General features: G+C 32.2%; 1 protein-coding gene across 2 annotated transcripts in view; it reads right to left on the reverse strand.

Moving 5' to 3' along the window:
• The window catches only part of LOC110712120, a 73,249-nt gene that overhangs the window by 3,061 nt on the left and 53,117 nt on the right, over window positions 1-17,071 (reverse strand). Inside the window, exon 1 of one of the 2 annotated variants that reach the window (XM_021890547.1) lies at window positions 3,381-3,509. The exons of the other annotated variant lie outside the window; for it this stretch is intronic. The gene's annotated coding sequence lies outside the window, so the exon portion shown is untranslated. Of the gene's footprint in view, window positions 1-3,380; window positions 3,510-17,071 lie in introns of those variants that run through there. 2 annotated transcript variants of the gene reach the window in all.

Below are 17,071 nucleotides of genomic sequence, written 5' to 3' on the forward strand. Positions count from 1 at the left end.
ATCATACTTCACAATTAATGACATCTTAACGATAGAACACACATTTTAAACAATGTAACTCCTTTCTTATCCTAATTCAAAACACCTATGTTTCTAAAAAAAATATAAACCGCAACTCTGTGTTCATCAATAATTCATTATTGATATGCTTAGCCTGCATACCAAATAATAGCTTGATGCATGCTTTACTAGTTTCTCAATCAATCAATAATCATAAACATGCAATCTATGAAAGAACAAAAAAAAAATCATTTTTGCTACTTTGTAAGTGATAAGTCTGATAACCAAATTCATATCAAATCGACAAAACACAAAAACTACCACATTTCATCACCAAATTAAGCCTAAAATTTCCCTACCTAAAAGGATTCAAAATTAATTTAGCCAAATAGAAATTACATCTTTCTTCACAATATCAGAAACCCAAAATCATCAACAATAATTCCGCCATACAAGTGAAGCAAACATAACAAGACAGCAAGAGTCACTTTATCAACCATGATTAATTTATTTAATGGCGGAAAATTCAGGAACATAATTTATGCATCTTTCTTTCTCCTCTTCTTGCAATTTCAAATAAATCCCACAAATTGGGCCATTATGAATTCTTTACATGAGATGGATTGTAAATTTGATCGGTAAAAATTTGCGGCAGGCATATAAGTGTGTAAATCAAACAATTAATGACAAAAAAAAATCTGCAGAAATAATACTATAATCAATTAGTAATTCTGAGATAAGATAACAAAAAATTATAATCAAGTGAGATTGAGAAATAGAATCATCAGCAAAGAATAGACAAAAAAACAGTGCACATGCTAATACCAATCCAGCGCTGTTATCAGACAACAGATAACAAGAAAAACAGAGGAGAGATATGAAAAGAAAAATCTGCAAGAGATGCAATCTTCAAGATACAGAAGACATCTTAAATAAATACTACTTGAACCGTATCAGACCTCAAATAATTTAAAAAAATATATATATATATGATCAAACTAAAAGGCGCAGAACTTTCTCGATTTTGACAAAATATATGAATAAATCCATCAAATATTATAATCATATGAAATCCCCAATGCCCAATAACTAACAAAGCAATTAAGAAAAACTAAACATACAGCCAATTGAATCAAAATAAAATCCAAAAAAAACATTTAACATTGAGATAAAACTAAACGCACGAAATTTTTTCAAGTTTAGCAACATATAAGAGCCCATCAAATATTATAGCCAAATGAAACTAAAAATTTCAACACCTAACAAATTAATCAATCAATTATGATTACGATAAATCCCTTCTGCAATATTCAAATTCTGCATTTTACCATTAATACCCAATTATAGTCACTTTGATTATGAACAGAAGACGAACAATTACCAAACAATGAGGCAATTACACAAACTAAAAACCTTAAACCCTGACAGATTGAGTTATAATATCCTCAAAACAGCAACAATACCAATGGATGTGACAGAAATGCAAAACCCTGGTGAACAGAATTCAAAGTGAATTATAGTATTTTTTTTTTTTTCATTAGAAAATTCAGAAAAATGATAAAGAGAAAGTAAAATGCTTGTAAAAGATTGTCTTCAAAAGAGTTAGCAACAAGCTTTTGAAGAATTGAAGAAAGAGAAAGAAAGGATGATTCTCTGTTGGGTTGAGTTGAGAAGAGAAATTCCTATCCATCAGTTTTGTTCTTATCCAGTTGACAGGAGTTCATCTACAGTGTTCTTGCTTGGCATTAGGTCTGTTCAATGGGCAGGGTTTGATCCAATTTAAAACGGTCTGGGCCAGGCTGGGTCAATGGTACTCATAAATGAGGCGGGTCGGGAAAGCCCATCTAACCCGATCTGACCAGACCCATGTAAAATCTAAAAAAATTAATGAACTAAAGAGGCCCATCTGACGTGTCCCGACCCAATATATAACCCCATCTAACCCAACCTATTTAAAATTCAAGCCCATCAATGATCCTTCACAAAACAAATTCAGAACCTACTAGAAAAATAAGGGAATTAGTCAAACTTATTACTTAACTACACTATACATCAGTGAGAAATCATTACACATCATCTAATAAGGGTGTGTTCTGTTTACCTGATTTTAACTTATATGAACTTATCTAATCTTATCTAAACTTACATGAACTTGTTAAAACTTATTTTAGTTGTAATTTGAACTTGGATAACTCAAAACTTATTTTTCCTTAATTGAATTTAACTAAACTTATGTGAACCCTTTTTTTTTAGGAAAATTAAACTTACGTAAACTTATTAGACTTGAAATAAGTGAAAATAAGGTGAGCACAACAGTTGATAATAATTAACTAATAAATGAACGCTACTTCATGGCAAAAGGCATGGATTGCAGAGCTTGAAGTTGGCAAATAATATGGACTGTTCATTAGTGTCCAATTCACCTTTAGAACGAAACCTGGACTCGAGGGTCAATTAGTGAATCAGAGCGTTAGTCAGTGAATCAGTGTCAGTGATCAATAAGTGATCAAGACAGTTAATATTTTACATTGTATTGTTCATTAGTGTTCAATTCACTTTTAAAACAAAATGATAGTGGCCATATGCAAACATGTAATACTCTCAACTAACCATGTTTTAACAGTAGTTTATATAGCTCCTGCAACAAGAATGCTATACCATAATTACCAACCATGATTTAACATCAAACATTCAATTCCAATATAATAAAAATTATGAATTCAACCCTTAAAAGGTTCACCTCTTTATCATCATTAGAAAATCACAACAAGTCATATGCAAGCTTAAAAACCAAAAACCAAAAAAAAAAAAAAGAAAAAAAAAAGCGCATCAGTTCATCTAAATCTAAAATTAACATTAATTTACCACCAAAAAAATTATAAAAAAAATGTACTACGTAATTTTTATTCATCATTACAATATTTCATCAACCCCGGATGCATAAAATATAAATATTAATATTAGTTCAACCAAAATATGCATAGATTTTCCACCAAAAAAGTTCAAAAAACAAAAAAAATTAAAAGAACCCCATATTAGAAAACTAACCAAAGAGTAAGAAGATCTCACCAGAGATGAGCAGGCCCGTCCCTGAGGCAGGACAGGAGGGGCGGCCGCCCTAGGCCCAGGGAAAAGAAATCTAATTTCATATTCAATTATCTCGAAAAATACGTAATTTTAGGGATATTTGATTCAATAATCAAATTAGGCTCATGATTTTCTTTTCTTTTGGTTATGATGTTGCATAATCTAAGAATTTAGAACCAATTGTTCAGATTTACGAACCCTAAACTTAAAGCACTGATAATTAAATTAGATTAGATCAAATATAAACCCTAGATTGTGAAATTGGTATGATGATAACAAGAACAACAACTTACCTTAAAAGCTGATTCAATGGGGGATACAAGAATTTGATTCAACGGAGAACGCTTCCATGGAGTCCGTTGAGTGCGCTTCAATGAAATAAGTGAGAGAGGTAGGAAAGGACGCCTTTTAAAAGCCATCACCCGCCACAGTTATAATACGGGTTAGATCCGTCTAATAAATAAATGAGGCGGGTCTCTATATTCATCTAATTATAGGGCAGGGCGGGCTTTATAAGTAAATATCTGTTTTAAAAGTATTAGTTTTCCTTGATTCTTCCATTTTTCAAATATTATTTTCACACATCATCAAGCTTGTATCAATTCTTTATAAGTTTTTTAGATTTTTTTTAATTTTATTTTAAAAACAGCTGATATTATATTTATTAAACTGAGTTTACAACAAATAAAAGAAATGTAAAGTAACATAAGTTACTATAGGCATAAGAAGCCCTTACACAATACCAACTAAGGTCATTAACTTACCTTTAAGTTATTAGAACGAGTGAGGACAACGCACATAAGGTTTATCGACATATATTTAAACATGCAATGGGACTATTGATAGAACGAGGGAAGTTAATGATGATGTTTCATGTTGTACAAGGTCTTTTCTAACATACAATTAAAACTTTATGAATGTTGCTGAAATGAGAGAGTGAGGGATAGCTTAAGTGGTTAGAGCTCCCCTCCCGGTTACAGGTGATCCTGAGATCGATTCTCACCTCCATCCCTTGTGGCTCTCTAAATACCAAAAAAAATGTTGTTGAAATGACGGAGACGGCCCAAAATCAGTATGTCTTATCCTAAGGGACCCCAATAATTCAAATGGATAAAATCCTCTTGAGATCTTTACTTCATCCATGTCAATCACATTTCTTTGCGATCGGACAAAACCATATCTTATATATATATATATATATATATATATATATATATATATATATATATATACACTCTCCTACAAGGTCATGATGTTGTAATACATTTTACTGTCAATGGGTTTAACAACACCTAATACCATCCTCCTTCAACAAGGGTTTATGTAAACTTGAAATTGAAATTTTGCTCCGTTCCCCAACAAACATAAGTAACACCACTTTTGTTAAAGGAACTCATTTTTATTAAAATTAAAGAGATTAAAAAGGGCAATTCCAAGAGTCAAACGACTCCATTTCATCCTCCAATTAACCCTAAATTTGACTTGTCTTCGCTTTTCGATTTATTATATTGTGTGCTTCCAAAATCTAAGTTTTATTTTTTTTTTAAATTCACTTTAATTCATTAATCTGAATTTTCAGCGATTTACTCTTAATAATCCCAACTTACGTTTATTTGAGAGCACTATGAACTTTTGGGTGGATTTTCTTCCACTAGGTCGATTTACCAGTTACCCAAACAAAGGCTGATTTTTATTTTGTAAGCCATGTGTCTGGTCCAAATATTTTTTGGAAAAAAAGAAAAAAAAATTAAAACCCTTCCCAGCCAGCCACCATTCCTCCTCCCCTTCCCCCACCGTAAACCTTAGCCCTAAACCCCAGCCCCATCGAAATTCGACCAGCCGCCTCCCCTAACAAGTAACAATCGATAACAGTCGGCCGACCCTTCCCAACCCCTAAAACCACTCGGGCGACCCACCAACACCATCGAAACCACCCCCTTCCCTTACCCCTGAAACAGCCTTTCCCTTATCATGCCGATGAAACCGCCCCTCCTCCTTTCCCTCGTCGCCGAAACGACTGATTTCTTAGCTCCTTAATTGGAGATTATTGCTAAGAAATTAAATGTGGTTGTGTTACTCAAGGTTTTTGTGGTAGTTTTTTCAAAAAAAAAAACAAAAATGGTAGTTGTTCTAAAAAAATGGTCATTTAAATGGTAGTTTTCGGTAAAATTTTCTTAATTTTTCACAAAATTACCCTATATCGAAAGTATAATACTCCCTCAGTCCCTTTTTATTGGATACGTTTTGACTTTAACACGTATGTCAATACACCTATTTGACCATTTATAACTTTCATTACATGCTTTTTAAAATTATAACAATTGTATTTTAATAGAGCATTCGTTGAGACGAATCAAACAAGACCACACATGACTATATTATGTCTTTTACTTTTGTGAGTAAATTTGAAGATTATCTAATACTCCCTATGTCCCCAGAATACATGATACAGTCAACATTGCATACATGTCAATGCACTAGTTTGACTTTATTTTTATATAATTAAATATTAATGAAAATTATTTTAAAAATTATATTTTGAAACTTTATATTAATACCTATTTAACAACATATATTATGATATGTTTTTATTATGTTAATAAAATATTATAATCAAAACTAATACATGAATAGTGAAAAAAGTCCAACGTGTAAATTTTCAAGAAAAAACGCACAAACCTGATGAATACTTCGTTGAATTTGCTTGATTTTGTTGAATGTGAATATGTGATAAGCTCGAATTTGTTGAATCGAAAGAATTGCGCAATTTTGTTGTTATACGCTCGAACTTGTTGAATTTTTTTTTTAGGTGAAAATGTTGAGTTATTGTATACCGTATTATATATAATCTAGATAGAGCTAGTAGAGGTGATAAATTATGACCGGGCCGCTAGTCCGGCTGATTTGGCTCGAAAATAGGGCAGGTTTAGGCAAGTAAAAATGTTTTTTTAGTTAAAATTCGAATTTGATCTGAAAAAGTCAAAATAAGTTAATAAGCCCACTATGGCTCGACAAGCCCGCGACTTTTGATTTGGACATGACATTTGATGTTAAGGTCCCGCTTGAATTTTTTATCACCTTTAAGATAGAGGAGAAAGATGAGGGAGATAAAAAGCCACCGCCCAGAGTCTCAAGGAGACAAGGAGGGCACCTGATTTATACACAAGCAAAAATGTATACTTCCTCCATTTTGTTTTAGATGCATCACTTTCAAAATAAGGAAATTTCAAATTAGATGCATCACTTTCTATTTTATCAAATATATTTTACGAACAATTGACCAGAGTAATCCGACCCGTGCCTCATCCGTCCAAAATAAGCCCACCTTTTGATTATTTTTTAATAATTCGACTTTAATGTCAATACGCTATAAATGGTCCCAAGTGACATGTAACCGGTTGAGTAGGTAATTTTTTTTTATTAAGTTTAATTACACGTGTCACAACGTGATTGGTCAAAAAAAACTTTTACTTTTAATTTTTTTTAAAGAAATGATTATTACTTATTAACATTAATTAACTTATTTAAAATATTAAAACTAACTTTTTTAAAATAAAAAAAATAATAATAATAATTAAAAATTTAAAATCACAACCAGCCCTAGCCACCTTCTCGCCCCACCATCGGTCCAAACTGCCCGCCAGCCCCATCACGCCCAGACCACAGCTCCCCTGCGCCTATCGCCGCCCCTCCACTACCCCCTTCCGTCACCTCTAAACCACCACAACTAACCCTTACCAAAATCAAGGCAAGTGAAGGGGAAGGGGCTGAAATCGAGGCGTGGGAAGGGGAGGGAAGGTCGAAATCGAGCCGAGGGAAAGGGGAGAAGGCCAGAAAAAGGACAGGGGAAGGGGAGGGAGCCAGAAACATGGCAGGGGGAAGGGGAGAAAGGGTGGGATCGAGACGGGAGCAGTTTTGAAGGTGGTTGGTGGTTTAGGGGGAGGGGGGAGGGGGCAGTGTAATACTCCATATTTTTATAATATTTTATATATAAAAATTATTTATTTTTATAAATTAAAATGATTCATTTCATTTTAAAAAGAAATTAATTATTTAAATATTATGTATGTATGCATAAAATAATATGGGTCATTAATTGAGGCAATAAAAGTGTTTTAAATTGGGTCATATTTGTTTTAATAGTTGGATCAATTTGTTGGGGAATTGAGGATACATAAAATCCCAACAAGTTGGCCCCAAAGGAAGAAGTCAAGGGGGAGTAGGATTTAGTAATGACAATTTTATAATTATGAGTTTTTGTTTTAAAAGGAGAATATAAATACTTCAAAGCCTTAAGATTTTTCATTCTAAAATCATAATTGTCATATTTCAAAAAAATTCCAAAAGTTTTCTCTTTATTTTCTCTCTCCTCTTTTCCCTTATTTTTCCTCTCTTTTTCTTCTTCTTTTTCCTCTCCTTCCCCACACCTCTCTCTCCTTCTTCTTCTCTCCTCACGTCGGTAGCCATCGGCGCCACCACCACCACCGACGGCAGCAGCAACAACCTGCAGCCCGCCGGCCGCCCTCTCCTTCTCTCTCTCCTTTGGTTTTCGGTTTTGGTATTATTACAAAAAAAACTCTTTTTTCTTCCTAATTTAATTCTATTGTTTTTATTAATTTAAAGCATGATTTTGATTATATTTTGGTATTGATTTTGGGTATTTGATGTTGTTAAATTATTTATATAATTTTCAGATTTTTATTCAATCAAAAACCCCAATTTACAAACTCTAGAATTTGGGAATTTAATGTTTATGGTTAGGGTTTGATCCTAGGTTGATGTTGTTGTTTAATTAATGATTTAAACTTGTTTTAATGAGTATAAAGCCCTCAAATTAATGGTGAAATTTATCTATGCACACTACTTTTTAATTATTGAATTAGGGTTTGATTACCCATAAGAGGGAAAAAGATTTTAATGATTTAAATATGATTTTCTAGTCAATTACTGATGTTTTATATGAAATAAGTATGCTGGAATTTTATTTAAGTCATAAAAATTAAGTCTTTTTAAAGGATTTGAAGTACCCACTTAAAGAAAAGGTTTTATGGCTTTATGTCATTTAGTAAGGTTTAAAGAGTATTATAGTTGCTGGAAATTTGTGAGAATAGTGGATTAATTATAGTTATGTATTTTTATTTGTAGGAAGCTTCGAGCTAGGTGATTTCTAGCGAGTGTGGCCGAGTTTAGGCATTATTCAAGGTACGTATGTGCACAAGAATATTTGTGTATGCGTAAGATCATGCTAGGATTCTGTAAAGTATGATTTAAGTGATGAATTAGTAGCATGTTTGCTATGCTTGGAATTGATTTTGATTGAGCATGATTTTTATGCGAGCATGTGGATATATTATTTGAGGCATGATACAAGTTAAGTATGTATGAATCATGGAAGTATGTTTTATTTTCAAGTATCAAGAAAACATGTATTTAATAAGCAAGGCTTATATATGAGTTAAAGAGCTAAAGTTAGAATTATTGATCATGATTCATGAATTTATTTCTCAACCATTTATTATTGGTGTTGAGTCAAGAAGTTAGTTTATGTATTTATTCACTCAAGTAAGTTGAGTTTGAGTCAAGGAAGTTTAGTAGTGCGTTTTATGCACCAAGGTAGTAATCGTGCAATTTTGTGCACAAAACTAGGCAAAGAACCCTAATTAAAATAAATAGAATGTGTTCACTAATTAATTCAAGAATGAATTGGAAATTTGTGTTGAATGTTGTTATGTTTGTTCTTAATTGATTGGTTTGAGTCATCACATGTTAAATTGGTAAATCACGTAAAGTATAAGAGGAACACACCAAAACTCTTGGAACGTATATACCTTGAGTATGAACATATGGGGGGAGTTATAGGGTTTAATACTTAACCATAGTTTCTACAGGGGTACAGGACGCTGTACTTTCTTTTATTGTTAATTTGCTGAAATTCCGTCACCAAGTGTGACATAGTAGGTGCCAATTAGGGTAGCTCCCTGATTGGAAGCTCAATCTTTAAATGGGCTATTTTCAAGGAAGGAAACCCGTTAAATGCATAATCCAAAATTATTATTAATAATTAATATTGCTAGTTATGAATCAAAGGTAAGTTAAATTATGATTGTGTGGCGAGCATGTTTTAATTATTCTTTTTATTTTGATGCTAGGACATTCATGTTAGTGTGGTGCATATGTACTCAGCTTTGCTGATTCGTACTTTAGTGTTTGTGTTTGGCTTTCCTTTGGATTGGCCCTACTATGACCCATTTATATGGTGAGTAGAGGGTTGAATAAAGGGAAAATAACAGGTACTTGAAGCATGAAGAGCATGATGGGATAGAGTGCACAGAGTTACTTGTTATGTTTCTTAGTTTTAATATTTTTGAATTATTGATTTGTAATGAATTAACATCATTATGTTTGTTTTAATTGGTTTTAAGAAGGGCCATATGTTTGAATTGGTTCCAACTTGTGGATGTTTTATTTTACTTTTGTTTTGAGGCTGTGAACTCAAGTTTAAGTTTTATTTTTTAAAAGTTGGTTTTTGTTTTAGAATTCCGTTGTGAGACTTTGAAAATTAGCCTTAGCCGTTATCACGGTGGTGGTAATATTTTGGTTATTTACTAAAAAGGGTTTTATTTAGAGTAAAAAGAGTATATTAAAGGAAGGAAATTTCCAAGGTATTACAGGCAGTCGGCGCGGCTCGACGCTTCAGTGCCAACAGGAGGTCGGGCTGGTGGGAGTGGCCGTCGTGATGGATGGTTGGTAGGGGTGGGACTTTTCAAACCGAACCGTGGGATCGCCCGTTGACCCAGCACGAACCGAACCGTTTAAAAACCGCTAATTTCAAACTGAAAACTGAGCCGAACTGTATATAGTCAACCCGAAACCAAACCGAACCGATTAATGTTAACCCGTTACGAACCGTAAACCGATAACAATCCGAAACCGTTTATAAACCAAAACCGTGAACCGATTAATGTTAACCCGCTAACTGTTTAAACTGAACCGTTTATAAACCAAAATCGTTTGAACCGTAGGAAAAAACTGTTTAACGAACCGTTTACAATCCGCTAACCGTTTAAACCGAACCGTTGTAACTCGTCAAACCGTTTAAACCGAATAGTTTTCAAACCGCAACCCGTTCAAACCGATCCAATTACAAACTGTTTAAACCAAACCGTTTACAACTCGTTCCATTGAAATTGAACTATTTACAGCCTTTAACAATTTGTTAAAATTCCAAGAAATATATTTGATGTTTAATGTAGTTTAACAATACAATTTTTTTTTACGTATAATTATTGATTTAAATTTGTAAATTTTTTTGCTATTATAAAATTAAAATTATATTCTTGTATAACTAAATTAGGAGTTATAAATTGAATAAAAAAATTAAAAAAAATCTGGCCACCCACCCAATCCAACCACCCTCCACCCACCCACCATCGTAACCCACCCTAACACCACCCCCACCGTCACCCTAGACTCCATAAAACTCCCTCCCTCCCTCGAAAAATCCTCCCTTCCCACCCACCCGAACCCACTCTAACCGCCGCCGCACCCACCCTAACTCGACCCCCTCCGTCGCCCACAATCTGAAAAAAATTAAAAAAAAACAGAAAATAAAAAAAGGAAGAACGATAACACCTTATATATTAATCCCGAATTTGGCCTCGAATTTGGTTTTAAAAGGCCAAATTCGATCATGAAACATCTAGATCTAGAGTTTCGTGGTCGAATTTGACCATAAAAGTCGTCGGGCGCGGTGCTGGTGGACGGAGACGGAGAAACGAGATGGAAGAAAGGAGAACATAGGCGGAAGAAGGGAGAAGAAAGAAGAAGAAGAAGAAGAAAGGAAGAAGGAAGAGGAGATGAGAGAGAAAACGAGAGAGCAGTGAGCATATTAGCAGCCATGGCTTCAAAAAATTGATAATATTACAGAAGAGGAGAGAGAAAACGTGAGAGAAATCAGAAAGAGTACTAAAGAGACGATGGTAAGAGTGATCTGATGGGTGGAAAAGAAAACACACGGATTGTGAATTGGAATGTGTGCGATGATAGGTCGTTAGATGACATGCAAATCAATGGCTGATATTTAATTTAAGGCGGTGACACGGATCGGGGATGATGGATTAGGATACTGCGTTTTTTTTTATTCATAGCTACGCACTAATAAAAACACTACTGTACTCTTAAAAAATGATTAACTTTATGTAGCTTATAAATTGTAAGAAACGCAAATGTTTGGAAATTGAAATTGATTCAATATGACATATTTTAGTGTATATTAGTTATATGTATATCAATATATGTAATAAATAATAATGTATGGTACAACTGGTATCATACTATCATTGGTATGTATAGATAATCAATAAATGTATCTGATTATTAAAACTTAAAACACTTGATGATCGATCTAATTAAATACTTCTACTTCCTGATCCGTTTTCTTTAGCTTGCAAGTTGCAACATATATATGTTGTAGCCTTGTAGGCACGTAATCTTAGAAGGTGATTAGAGAGGGTAAGAGAACAAAGTAATTTAGAAATATAACTTTAACACCAAAATTATGGAATAGTTACAAACAATTGTCAATTATTACTTTATTAGACTAATGGGACATTGAATATCGTGATTTTAATTAAATATCCAAATATAGTTCCGTAACATTAAATTATTAGTTTATTACAATATCAATTATCGATTTATCGTATTCAAAGTACCAACTCATCAAATCATGGTCATGACACGATCTTTAAAACAATTAAAACAAGAAGCTGATAGCTTGATAATATTTGATAATGAAACAATAATACATTAATACCTTATAAATTTGTAATAGACTAATATTTAATAAACAACAACAAGACTATAACCAAACTTGAAACATAACACATTAACACGATATAGAATAAATGAGAATTTCTGTAATTCTATATAACCCGATGTCTGAATCGATTTATCGTATTCAAAGTAGCAACTCATCGAAACATGGTCATGACACGATATTTAAAATAATCAAACAAGAAGCTGATAACATGATAATATTTGATAATGAAACAATAATACATTAATACATTATAAATTTGTAATAGACTAATATGATAATATCTAATAAACAACAACAAGAGTATAACCAAACTTGAAACATAACATATAAACATGATATAGAATAATTGAATAAATGAAGATTTGTGTAATTGTATATAATCCGATGTCTGAAAATAAAGTGACGAAGTCCCAACTTGATATAAAATGAAACCAGCTAACCGGTCAAAAATCTCTTAAAACCCAATTTCTACTCGATCCATTATTTTTTCACCGATCTATGCCGACACGCTAATGAAATGGAAATACTAGTCCCAACTTGATATAAAACAAAATGCGCTAACTGGTCAAAACCACTTTTTAGAACTCGATTTCAACCCGAATCAAATCGACTTTATCCAGTTCGCTAGAGAAGTGAACCGTTTCAACCCGATCCAATTTAACCGATTACAAAACTAACCCGAACGATTTTAGCACCAAACCGAGTATAAACCGAACCTATATAAACCAAACTAGCATTAACCTGGGTAAACCCGCCCCTGAACCGACCCGTTTCAAAATAATCCGTTCATGACCCGAACTGATATGAACCCGGACCGACATTGACTTTATAAACCGATCCGATCATTGACGTGGACCGACATTGGTTTTAAACCGATCCGATCATGACCCGAACCGTTTATAAAGTGAATCGGCATGACCCGAACCGTTTATAAATCGATCCGGCATTGACCCGGCTAAACCCGCCCCTAAATCGACCCGTTTCAAACCGGTCCGATTATGAACCGAACTGTTTTAAAAATTGAACTGGCATTGACCCAAGTAAACCCGCCCCTAAATCGACCCGTTTCTAACCGATTTGATTATGACCCGAACCGTTTATGACCCGAACCGAATTTAAACCGTACAAAAATAAACCGAAACCGAACTGACCTGTGACTAATCAGGACCGAACTAAACCGACCCGCCGGCTAAATGAAACCGTTTCAAACCGAAACCGTTTCAAACCGAGGTCAAACAGAACTGCCAAACCCAAGTCCCACCCCTACTTTATACTAGTTGATATCCTCCTAATGAAGATGATATCCTTAAAAGACTAGATTTTATCATCCAACCTGTTACTAATATAATCCAGAGACAGGACGATTTCCTCCAACGACTGGATAATATCCTCTAAAGACTAAATATTAGTTGATATCCTCCTACGTGAAGATGATATCCTTACAAGACTAGATTTTATCATCCAAACTGTTACTAATATAATCCAAAGAGTGGACGATATCCTCCAACGACTAGATGATATCCTCTAAAGACTAAATACAAGTTGATATCCTTCTAAGTTAAGATGATATCCTTAAAAGACTAGATTTTATCATCCAAACTGTTACTAATATAATCCAAAGACTGGACAATATCCTTAAAAGACTAGATGATATCCTCTAAAGACTAAATACTAGTTAATATCCTCCTAAGATATGATGATACAAGAATATACAAGAAGTTGATTAATTTTTTCGAATCTTATTTTTTTTTTTTTGTCATATATCATCCAACACTTTAATCATTTATGTTGTATGTATTCAATTTGTCATCTTATTCAACGCATCTTAAAATTTTCTTTCGGCAGTGTTTAGTCTTTTCCAGCATTATTTTTTGTTTTCTTGGAAACCATAAACATATTCTATTATTCAAATAAAATATTATCTTTTCAAATGTTAAAGCTAAAAATCATGTTTATATTTTGTATTCCATATATCAAATATATGAATAAGTCAAATTGCATTATCTTAACATTTCATTGTTTCACACATAAATAACTATTTAAAGCATTTAACTATAAAAACCTTTGCCTATATATAGCTTGAGTCTATATAAAGCTAGTGTCTATCTATATAAACCTTTGAGTCTATCAAAATTATACTTACTCTTTATCTTATTCTTCTTCTTCAAAACAAAAGAAAAAAAAAACCTTCCTCTTTGAAATGGAGAATGAAATTTTTTATAAAAACATAGAACACTGCACTATGAGATACAGACGATCTTGAATTGCAGAATTTTGCTTGTAAGATTATATTTTTATCTAATATAATAGTGTTTATATCTTATTAGTAATTAATTTTTTGTTAATGTATGTTTTTTGCCTCTTCCTGCCAAATGGAAGTTATTACTACTTTCATACAAAGATACAACAAGAGTGTATAGAAGGAACAATGGACGTGCTTGGAACGTCAAGGTGCTGAGTGTGGAAGAAGATACATGCAATTCTGAAGGATTTTTCATTGATGAACAGTGGCAGGGACTTTGTGGATAGCTGTTGGTGAACATCTTCATGTGTATTATAAGAGTAAAACCTTCTATATTAGAGTTTTTGATAATAATGATAATGAAAGGCTTCCTACCGAAGCCGAAAATGGTGTTTAAGATGTAGTACTATTATTTTGTTTCAGTCTTAAAATGTTATATGTATTATGTATTATGGTTTATCATTATAATAAAATAAATAAATGGTGCTGTATTATGTATTTTATAACCGCTTCATCAAAAAATTAATATCCTCCAATATACATATCATATCCGCAAATTAATATATCATATCCTCAAATGAGAAAAAAAAATATATCATATCCTCAAAGATACATATGATATCTTTAAACAAATATATTATATCCTGAAACACACATATGATATCCTCAAATAAATATACCATATCCTCAAATAGACATCTCATATCCTCAAACACACATATCATATCCGCAAATTAATATATCATATCCTCAAAAAATACTTAAAGTTAAGATGATATCATTAAAAGCCTAAATATATCATATCCTCAAACAAATATATCATATCCTCAAAGATACATATGATATTCTCAAACAAATATATCATATCCTCAAACACACATATGATATTCTCAAATAAATATACCATATCCTCAAATAGACATATGATATCCTCAAACACACATCATATCCTCAAAAAAATATATAATATCCTGAAACAAGAAAAAAAAAATTTCTCAAACACACATATCATATCCTTAAACACATATATGATATACTGAAAGAAATGTATTATATCCTTAATGAAGGAAAACAAATCCTAAAAAACATTTATAATATTCGTATGTTTAATGAATTTTAAAGTGTTTCATTTAATAAAATTGTATCCTTATTATTATCAGATTTTCACAATAAAGGATATCTTTTATACATAAGAGGATATGATTCTCACAATATAGGATATCACTTATTCATTAGAGGATATGTTATCTAACAATAAAGGATATAATTTATACATTAAAGAATATGACTTATTCATAAGAGGATATGTTTTCTCACTATAGAGGATATAATTTGTATCCGTATTGCCATCAAATTTTCACAATAGAGGATATCTTTTATACATTAGAGGATATAATTCTCACAATATAGGATAACACTTAATCATTAAAGGATATGTTATCTCACAATAAAGGATATAATTTATACATTAAAGGATATGACTTATTCATAAGAGGATATGTTTTCTCACAATATAGTATATAATTTACAGAAATTAAGGATATAATATCACAAAAGAGGATATGTTTTACACATTAAAGGATATGACATACAACAATGAGGATACAATTCAAATTACACATTGAGAATATCATTCAAAATACTAAGGATACGATTCACACATAAGAGGATATGATTCTCACAATAGAGGATAACATTCAAAAGTGTTTCAATTAATAAAAAAATATCACTATACTGTTTTGAAAATAATATGTTTGTGGATATAAGTATGTGAATTAAGGATATAAGTATGTGAAATGAGGATATAAGTACATCAATTAAGGATATATGTATACAGAGGATATCTCTATCATCTATTATACAAATTATTAAAACTATCTTAAATAAAATATTATTATTTCTAAAAATGTCTTTAATAAAATATTAATATTATTCAAAGTATCTCATCCTAAACCAAACGACACTTTGTTTCAAAAAAAAAAAAAAACCTAAACCTATCCTTTTCTTGACGCCCCCCTATATATAGACCTGTTTAATGGGTTAGGGATCCATTTAAAGCCCTGACCCAGCCCTTTTATAAAAGAGTTTTATCCATCCAATATTTAAATGGGGCGGACTTTTAAAGGGTTATTACATAATGGGCTTTTAAAGGGTTGGGTCTAAGTTAAAAAGGGCTGAAATTGGGTAACTCTTATGAGGCTTTTTTTATTCTAATTTTTCTGTTTCTAAAACTTCCTAACATCAAATTATGATACCTTGAAAATAAAAATTCCCAATTTCCTCTAAATTATGAACCCTATAAAAATTCCCAATCTCCTCCCTCCGCCGCCGTAGAACTGATGCAGTCCACCAAAACCCGACTTCCTCCTCCATTGTCAAAGGGGAAAGGTTGTTGATCTTCTCTTTCGAAATCGATAATTCGAATACATACCTATGATTTATGGAACCCCGTCAGACCATACAATCAAGAGTATCAAGATCCGGATTATTTGTTGAATTTTGTTTTCGATGGACCATTCAATCAAGAGGATAATTTCGAAGGAATTGTTGATTGTTTTCTTTGGCTGAATGAATGTTTTTCTCTCCTCCTTAAGTTTTCCAGAGAAGATAAAGCTAACGACGTTAACTTTACCGTCAAGTGCAGGCACTTTATAGAATTAGCATACTTTATATATGATATACGTTTGATATAATCTTTCGTACAGGCCATATCATGTTATACATTGAATAAAAAATATCTTCCATAAAACAAATAATAACTTCAATACTACTTTTAATATCCTCCATACAATACATGATAACTTAAATAATATTAATGATATCAAAAATCCCTAATGACTGTAATAAAATAAAATAAAGGATATCATCCATAGAAATAGAGATCATGATGCATAGAATAAAGAATATAATAAATAGAATATACG

The sequence above is a fragment of the Chenopodium quinoa genome, unplaced genomic scaffold, assembly GCF_001683475.1.
Source record: "Chenopodium quinoa cultivar QQ74 unplaced genomic scaffold, ASM168347v1, whole genome shotgun sequence".
Taxonomy (NCBI): Eukaryota; Viridiplantae; Streptophyta; class Magnoliopsida; order Caryophyllales; family Amaranthaceae; genus Chenopodium; species Chenopodium quinoa.